This window comes from Danio rerio, chromosome 7 (assembly GCF_052040795.2).
Source record: "Danio rerio strain M-AB ecotype USA chromosome 7, GRCz13ab, whole genome shotgun sequence".
Taxonomy (NCBI): domain Eukaryota; kingdom Metazoa; phylum Chordata; class Actinopteri; order Cypriniformes; family Danionidae; genus Danio; species Danio rerio.
In genome coordinates, this window is record NC_141027.1 from 70617924 (window position 1) to 70627450 (window position 9527).

At 34.2% G+C, this 9527-nt stretch overlaps 1 long non-coding RNA gene across 1 annotated transcript; it reads right to left on the reverse strand.

Moving 5' to 3' along the window:
• Positions 1 to 469: 469 nt before the first annotated feature.
• On the reverse strand, positions 470 to 2244 carry LOC147843275 (uncharacterized). Its single transcript, XR_015496425.1, has 3 exons — positions 2172 to 2244; positions 1539 to 1586; positions 470 to 854 (listed from the first exon to the last, which is right to left on the reverse strand). It is a non-coding gene; the product is annotated as an uncharacterized LOC147843275 (long non-coding RNA).
• Between the last annotated feature and the right edge of the window lie 7283 nt (positions 2245 to 9527).

The window sequence follows — 9527 nt, forward strand, 5'->3', positions numbered from 1 at the left end:
TACATACACTGTAAAAAATGTTACCTAGATCTAACTTATAAAAAGTGAGGCAAGTGGTTGCATCGGACGTTTTAGGTTGATTCAACTTCCAGCCTTTTTTAAGTATTTTAAACACTAAAACATTGCTTAAAACAAATGCAATAAAATTAAGTTGAGCCAACTAATATTTCTAAAATTACTCAAATCAGATAAACTTACTTTTTTTGTTAAACTTAACTTACTTATACATTGCTATATGTTGACTGTACTTATTTTAATTAAGTATTATGAACTTAATTATTTAAATAAAATTAACCATGCATATTTGATTTAAAATTAATTCAATTAACTTCTGGCTGTAACCTTAGAAAATAAATCTTCGTTTCTATATTGTAAGCACAATATACACTAGGAAAAACAGATAAACAGACTTTCCTGTCAATAACAATTAAATAAGAATGGGAAGATGGATTAAAGACCATAACATGTATTCAATATCAATCAATGTTCCTTTTAATAGTGACTACAAAATAGCCCATTAATGTGGCTACACGTACACAATACATAAATAAAAACATTAATAATACCAGATCCTATTGAGAAATCATCTAAGGCAACTCAGTGAGGAGATTTGCATATTTTGATGAAGATTTAGGATGCATAATGTCCAGCCCCACAAAGAGTCTCTGATATATGTCAAATGTATACAGTTTTGATGGATACTTGTCGAGGACATCGGTAAGTCCAAACAGGAGCCATCATGCATTTGACAGGTTTGGCAAACCTCTGACAGTCCTATGATAATCCAAACTGTGTTGGGCTGATGGCAAATTTTTCTTGTGGGCAGCTGCATGCACCTCTGATTCCTCACAACTCTATTGGTAGAGACAAAAAGAAACAGGAGTTTAGGTGGTTGATACCAAACAACATTAAATAGCTAAATACTGAATAGGAAATAACTACAAGTGAAGTTACAAAAGTGCAGTGAGAATGATGCATGGATGAAACACCTTAGTTTATCAGTTAAAAATTACCTTAGTAAGTTACCTTTAGTAAGTTTGGCAACTTATAAAGCATAAGAATGTGCATGCAATTTAGATATTAAAACTGTTTGAAAATGGCTATATGAAAATTATAGAATACAAATTCTATAATTTAATCGTCATCTTCATTTTGCACCAAACTTTGCACGTCATAATACAAATTCTATTAAATAAATAAATAAATACATTGCCATTTTACAAATTACATTAAGGTTTACATTAATTTTTTGCTAAAGCTACATTTAATTGACTTTTTCTATAAATTTAATGTGACTGGCAAATGACAGTTCAGTGATTTAGTGTTATCAGTTAGCTTTATTGAAAGACTGACAGATAATAAGAAACTGCATTAGGATATTTTTTTTTTTACTGTTTTTACTGTTGCACACATAAAAAAAATCTTCAGATATCAAATGTAGGTTAATTCTATGGAGCCCACTATTGTTTGCAATTTTACCAATGTTTTACTTACCTGCAAATAATTATAGCTGTAATTGTATCTAATGTTTTTCTTACCTGGATGTGAAGTTTGAAGATCCACAGGTAACAAAATCACTTTGGTATCTAAAGACCAAGAACATGCATTTTAGAATGAGGTGCATACAGTTTAAATGGTTCTGTAAACATCAGTAAATGTAATTTAAGTTAAAATAATTTGTAAATCTGTAATTTATTCACTATGCAGCATTAAAAAAAACTTATGGAATAAATCTCTAAAACACAAACTTTAAGTTGTACTTTCTCTTACGTTAAACACAAACTACTTAACTGTTGCATATGTTTCTGCATTTAATATCCATCCTTAATGTGCTGCTATAACTTAGGTGAGCTAACTTTAGCTAAGTTAGCGCTAACAAACTGAACCCCCACACCCCGACCGCCCACCAGTGACCTTGTTAATCGGTTCTGTAACGTTAGTTATACCTACTATTTGTTTTAAAACTACTTTCACTATTTTTCTCAATAATATCACTTTTAATCGTTAGCATAAACTAGCGTTGGTTAGCGTTAGCCAACTTAGCTTTCCATGTGAGAGCAGTCTAACCTAAGGCTACAGTACAATTTACAAAGCTAAAACCTCACCTGCCTAGCGAAGACAGCAGTTTTGCATGACTTTACAATTATCATTCGGCTACATTTGCAACTTACCGTGTTAATCAGATCCGCTGCTGGGAGCAGTTAATGTCGACCATTGCAGAAGCTGCGTCTGCCTGCTAAATCCCGGGCAATGAAAAAGGAGTCACGCCAAACTATTAAAATCACGTTTTATGAACACCTGCCCACATCGACAGCTGCTCTAATAAATTGTCTGTGTCAACTCACTTTTATAACATTTATTCTACACAATAACCACGTAAAAAAATCTACTCAAATAAATTGCATTAGTTTTATTCAAAATATACAGTTATATAAAAACTGATATATTTTAAGTAAAGAGGAAGCAAATTTTATTTTTTTGGTATAAAACAAATAAAATTAACTAGATTGCAATTATTTAAAGTAGATAGAACCAACTTTGTGAGTGTAGCACTTTTTACAGTGTAGATGAATATGGCCACGGTGTAAATGCACAGTATAGTTACGATCTTATTGCCACATTAAATCGTCACAATAACATAATATATGCCTATAAATACCAAAAAATAGCACAACTGGAATAACTACAGCAGTCACGATCGTCTGATCTCATATGAAGCAAGAGATCGAGATGACATATGATGACGTGTGCAGGTGTCCCAATTAATAGTGGTAAATTTTGAAGACCTTCTTCTTCACACTCAGTTTTAAGGGCCATGGGGAAGGGGTAGGGCTACAAAAATAGAATTGAGATTGGGCCTTAGTTCCCCAAATGGCATTCTTAGAGCTAAAGTCATTCCCAAGTTCTGCTGTGAAAAAAAATAAATAAATAAAAAAGTATGACAGCCCTTCAACACTTTAGGAATTCTGAGTTCCACACAATTCCTTCATGTTGTCCCAACACAATACAATTAAGTGGATTGAACATAAAACAAATAAGTTGCTTCCAATAAAACTCAAGAACTATGTTGATTCAGGTCATTTTAACCAAACAGTTTAATAAAAAAAGCAGCAAAAAATGTTTATTGAGTGCAGTACCTGTGGTGTGAAAGCCCCCATATGTGACCCTGGATCACAAAACCAGTCATAATGGTCCTTTTTTCTGTTAATATATGCAACATAGGCTCATTCTGAAAGCCCTTTATACATTTTTGGAGACTGTGAATTACGTAGCCAGAAGTACATATGGCTGCATTTCGTCTTTAAAACGAATGCTATTAGATGTTGTTGTCGCCGGGTGAATGCAACAAGGAAACGTATAATATTTACATTCATGAATCTGGCAGCTTAGTAAGCAATTTACATTGAATTAAAGTTCATTACCTTTTTATTTTTTTTACTGTGTTCTAACATTCTAATGAACACCTGATTGGATAATGAAAATAAATCAAGAAAATATAATCAAGCAGCTTTATTTCCCACGGAGAAGAAACTCATCAATCAGATAGCACGGTTCTGTCAGTAGTTTTTCTGACATGTCATAATCATATCACTAGACAGTGAAAGTCTGGCTCTTTTGTTAAAGCTACATTTTTAACCTTTAGCTTTTCAACATCCTCGTTTAACAAAGATGCGTCCAAACAGTTGACATACAACAAGATTAAAACAGGTAGTTTTTAGTACAGGAATTTGCACGTTGCTGTTGACTTGCATAACTCTACTTTTGCTTACTATCTTTCACATGCTCTAATAGTTCACAAAGAAGCTTGAAACACCGTGGGAGTTTTTGCTTAAATTGGAATGTACTTTAACATATACTAGCTAGTTAGCTAGTATGTTTTGGTTCAACCATTAGTTCTCGAAGCAGAATGCTACCAGAAGATTGTAAACTTTACAAAATATGACATCTGATTCAATAAAAATGTATTGAACATTTCCAATTGTGTTAAGTGCTGTGAATTTTAAGTAAACAGTTTAACCTTTTGATAAACCTCATATAACCATTTCCATTATTTAATCAATATTTTATGTTTTCAAGTTCATGTCTTGGTGCTTTATATATAAAACATTAAGCAACATTTGTGAAATCAACTAAGAAATAAAAATATGTTTTTTTCTTATTAAATTGTAGAAATAGCAGCAATAAAATGGAGAAACTGTGATGTCAATTTGTATGCAGAAACCCGGAAGCGAGTTAGCATTTTAGCAGTTCAGGTTTCCTAGTCCTAATGTTAATGGTTTTTTTCAATTGGGATTATGATTAAATCGTTTAAACAAGGTTTATGTGGCTACCACATACTCGAGATACATTCACATTTTATTCTAAGACATAAAACACATCAGTTACATTCCACTCTTGACTTTTTGAATTGGTTGCGCTTCTTTTAAAAGATGGTGGCTATCAAATTGCTAAATGGGACTACAGGCAGTGTCGGATACATTGTATGTTATCGAGTTGAACTGGTGTGGAACGTAGCCTGCTTGTGTTAGGCATTTGGGGTTGTCTGTTTTTTAAATATTTTCATAAATAGTATTTTATAGTTTGCAGTATTTTTGTAATTGGGAATTCATATCGTGTGTAGATAATGCCTTCACTTGTTGAAACCATCAAGACAGATTAAGTTGTTGTTGTTGTTCGGGTGATTTAAAACCACAAACGTTTCGGCATAATGCCTTCCTCAGAGTGTGAGAAAGGCATTATGCCGAAACATTTGTGGTTTTAAATCACCCGAAGAATGTAAAAAAAAAAAAAAAAGAAATACAGTACGAAGCAATTACTTGATGAGTGTGAATCATTACCTTTTTAAATAATGCTAGTAATACTATACAATTTACAAGTACAATGTAAATTATACAATATTACGCACAATAATTACAGTATTACTGCCCAACAAAATTGATAGTAATGCTGTAAACTTTACAAATGCACTGTAAATTAACAATTACAATTGTCTATTGTTAATTTACAGTGTGCTAGTAAAGTTTATAGTATTACTGGCAATTTTTTACAGGAATACTGGAAACTAAAATTGATAATAAAACTGTAAACTTTGTTTTTGCAGTGTATCACAACACATAATAGGGCTTTGCAATATGACTAGAAAACTACATTGGGATACAATGTTGGGTCCAATTTAAACAAACCCTGCCTTGTGTTAAAAACTGTTATTGAAAACTGAACCCAACCTTGGGTTACAACAACAAAGAGTCTATGATACAAGTTACCCACCTCTCTTTTGTATTGATTATCATATTGAACTATTGGATGGTATTAAGAGATTTGCATATTGGTCTTGTACAAAATGAGAGAAATGGATTCTTTAAAAAAAAATTGAAAACGTGTAAAATGTGGCTAAAATCTGAAAACGTAGTAAAAATCAGGCGGCCACGAGAATTTTTTCTTTTTATGGATTGCTTTTGAAAACACTGTCCGTTGGGTCTACAGAAGTGGGTGGGCGCTGGTCAATCGGTTGAGTTTAGAAAAGGAAGAGGGTGGGTGAGTCGATCTGTCACGACCACCAGCCATCTAAAACATCATCGTTTGCTGGAAAACACTCACAAGTGTTAACAGATTACAAATCCACCATTTCAAGGACTACAACTCCATACATGCACTCCGTTCACACACACATATGTTCCAGATCCTGACTGATTACACTCTCACAGCTGAACCTGCTTTTGGACTGATTATTGCACTATATATGCAGCTCACTAATTCACAGTTGTTGCTGAGTCTTGTTATCTGTTCTAGTGACATTACAATGCTTTTCCTTTGTCTTGCTTTTTCGTGTTTTTGATCCTTGCCTTGTTTATTTGTTTAATCCTTTTTGCTGCCTGCCTCTGATCATCTGGTTCCGCACCTCTGTTGTCAGTGTCACTTCCCTGGTTACACGATTGGTCAGTCAGTCAGTCGACATTGGCCTCTGGTGGATTTACGTGAGTAAACCAGGTGCGAATGGCACTTGCGAGAGAAATTTGGGATCTCAAAAAGCGTACACAGCGGCTTCTGGTGGATTTGTGAAAACAAAAACTGCAAAAAATATAGCTCCTGGGATGTATTTGGTGCTTTCCAGAAATGTATAAAGGGGTACATAATTAGAATGAGCCTGGCTTGAAAAAAAAAACCACAACAACAACAAAATGTCAACGATTTGTATAAATGACACAGTATTTAACTGTAATATGAACTGTATCTTACTGTAGGACAATTATGCAGAATGTCTCTGTATGGTTAAGGTGCATTGTAAAAATTACTGTATATTTTACAGTAAAGATATGCAATACTGTAAATACACATACAGCAAGATAGATGGTGCTGTACATTTAAATGCTATGAATACTATAAATACTGTCAATGTAAATAAGAAATGTAATATGTTTGCTGTAATTGATTTACAGTGAGTTACTGGTAAACTGCTGCCATTGTAGATTCTACACGAATTTGTTAAGAGTGTAGTAATAAAAAAAAATTTAAGTAAAAGTATTGGTATTTTCTCAAAAATTGGTTCAAAGTGTCATTTTTAGTGTACACTGTCATAGAAATCATGCTTAAAAAAGATTCCACTAATGAGGCATGGTGGAGAAAGGCAAATGAGTGCAGATAAACAAACACTCATGTCATGATACAACCAACAGCCCGAACTGCCCTTTTGTTTGTTTTATCAAGAACCAGTCCAACTGTAAAAGCTGCAAATGGTTTCTTTAGAAAGCCGCTGGTGTGGGTCAAGCACTTGGTGCCAAAGAGGTGGAGCAGCTGGCAGAGGTGTGATAAGAAGCGAAAGAGAGAGAGTCAGTTAGGAAATCACACGCTCCTCCACGGGCCACCATTAGGGTTTTTGCTTAATCCACTGCTGTCAGCAAACAAAATGAAAACACAACTTCCTTTCTCCGTACTATTTTGGGATCGGAAAAAAGAAACAGCCACGCAATCTCAATGTCATGGTCAGGAAGCTTCTACTTTTAGCTATTTGCATACAATGGGTGTCTGCACAGGTCCAGCAACTAACTGTAGAAATAGTGTTAAACGGAGAAGGGGGGATGTGAGTGTTTCCATATCCTTAATACAGCAAAGGGACTTGCACTATTGCCCTAACCCGTCCCACCAAAATCCTCCCTGCGCTGAGATCACAGTTAGACCTGTGTTCATTTGCAGTCCAGGACGCTCTTCCTTCCTGGCTGACAGACAATAGCGGGGGTAAACATGACTCCACCCTTATCCTTCCCCGCACACGACCGCGGGACGGGACACGAGTGCCTGTCCCCCACCTCTCACCCCTCATATGCACTTACAGCACACACAAAAGGAAGAGGGCCGCTTTTACAATGCAGTGCAGACGCAGTTAGGGGACGCATGTTTATGAATGGGGCCCGGTTTATGGAGGATGTCACAACTTTGAGACTGCAGCCACTCAATGACGTTCGCAGCTCTCCAGCAAAAGTCTACAGAGAGCTGTCTATTGTGATAACGTCGTATCTCTGAGGTGTTGAACATGGTGCTGAAGGTGTCGGGACCTGGTGAAACACGTCTATCACACTTCAGGCAGAAAGATGAGGGGTATTTTTTACAAATACCACTGTTGATCCTGGTTAAACCTCATGTCTAATTTATTTATACAATGCAAAAAAAATACTTGTTGAAGTCAGTTGAATTATACACCTTCCTGTATTTTTAGCCACCCTGTATATTTTTTCCCCCCAATTTCTGTTTAACAGAGATATGATTTGTTCCACACATTTCCAAACATATTAGTTTTAATATCTCATTTCTAATTACTGATTTCTTTTATCTCTGGCCACGTTTACACTTCCAGGTCTTGATGCCCAATGCTAATTTGTTGCCTATATCTGATTGTTTTGCCTGTCTGTTCACACATTCTTTTAATTGTGACCTATATCCGATTTATGTGTTTACACTTGCAATACAATTTACAATGTTTTGCATGCGGAAAGACAGGTTCTAGCATCTGCGCCACACTAGCCATGATGGAAGAAATTGTCTTGCTTTTAGCTCTGCAAAATATGTGAAGTTCGCCCAACTTTAAAATGATTTTGAGGTGGAGGTGAAGGGCAAGGGCTATCATCGCAGCTTGCGCCTATGGTTTATAAATGGTGTCCTCCACCATTAAGAGTAATTTGTGGGTTAGAGAGATATCTCAGGTCTGATGGAAGCATATTGTGTGTCAATGTTGTTTACCGCGTCCGTGTCTCCACAAACACTCTTTTTTCTATGTCATTAAACTGCAGAGAAGCACCTCATTGTCGCAAGTTTAATGATGTAGAAAACGGAATGCCTCAATAAATGTCACATTGTCACATATCCGATTTATATCTGATTTATTTTGATATATGAAAGAGGCCTGAAACCGAATGCATGCATTCTTTTTTCGCGTTAACATGGTCAAGGAACAGATTCGAACTGTATCACCTATTCCGAAAAATCGAAATTGGGTCCCATTTAACTGGCAATGTAAACAAGGTCTTTGTCATGATGACTGTACATTAGTACATAATAGTAATATTTTGCTAGATATTTCTTTTAAAATAGTATTCAGCTTAAAGTGACATTTAAAGGGTTAACTAGGTCAATTAGGCATGTTTGGGTAATTAAGTAAACCATTGAATAAAGATGATTTGTTCTTTAGACAATCAAAAACAAATTGTGCTTAAGAGGGTAATATTATTGACCGTAAAATGGTTTTAAAAAATGTATTCTGCTTTTATTCTAGCTGAAATAAAATAAATAAGACTTTCTCTAAAAGAAAAAAAAATATTAATGAATACACTGTGAATTTCCTTGCTCTATTAAACATCAATTAAGAAATAATTGATAAAGAAAAATTCACAGGGGGCTAGGAACTTTAACTTCAACTGTATATTACATCTATTGAACTGACTAAAAATGTTAGGTTATACTTTGCTGGATTTTTGTTGAAACCTTAATTTAACTGATTAACTTAAGCAAAAGCAACATAATTCATATTTGTTGTCCTGACATTTTGTTATTCCATTATTTACAGTATAAGGTAAAATTATTAGGTCTCATGAAATTATTTGGAAAATATTTTCTTAGGGATGTTTAACATACACCAAGGATATTTTCACAAAAACATTTTTAATATTTTGAAATACGTTTAGGGTCAGTATTTTTAGCCCCCTGATCATTTATTTATTTATTTATTTATTTATTTATTTATTTATTTATTTATTTATTTATTTATTTATTTATTTATTTATTATTTTTTTATCAATAACTTGCCTGATCCCTAAGTTGCCTAGATTACTTAGTTAAGCATTTATTCATATTTTTAGTCAGTTCGGTTGATGTAAGTTGAGATGACCAGAAAAGTTATTTTAATTCTCCTAATATAAAGTTGACACAGTTGATACAAGTCAGAATTATTCGCCCTCATTTGAATGTTTGTTTTGTTTTTTAAATATTTCTCAACTAATGTTTAACAGAGCAAGGAACAGTATTTCCGAAAATATTTT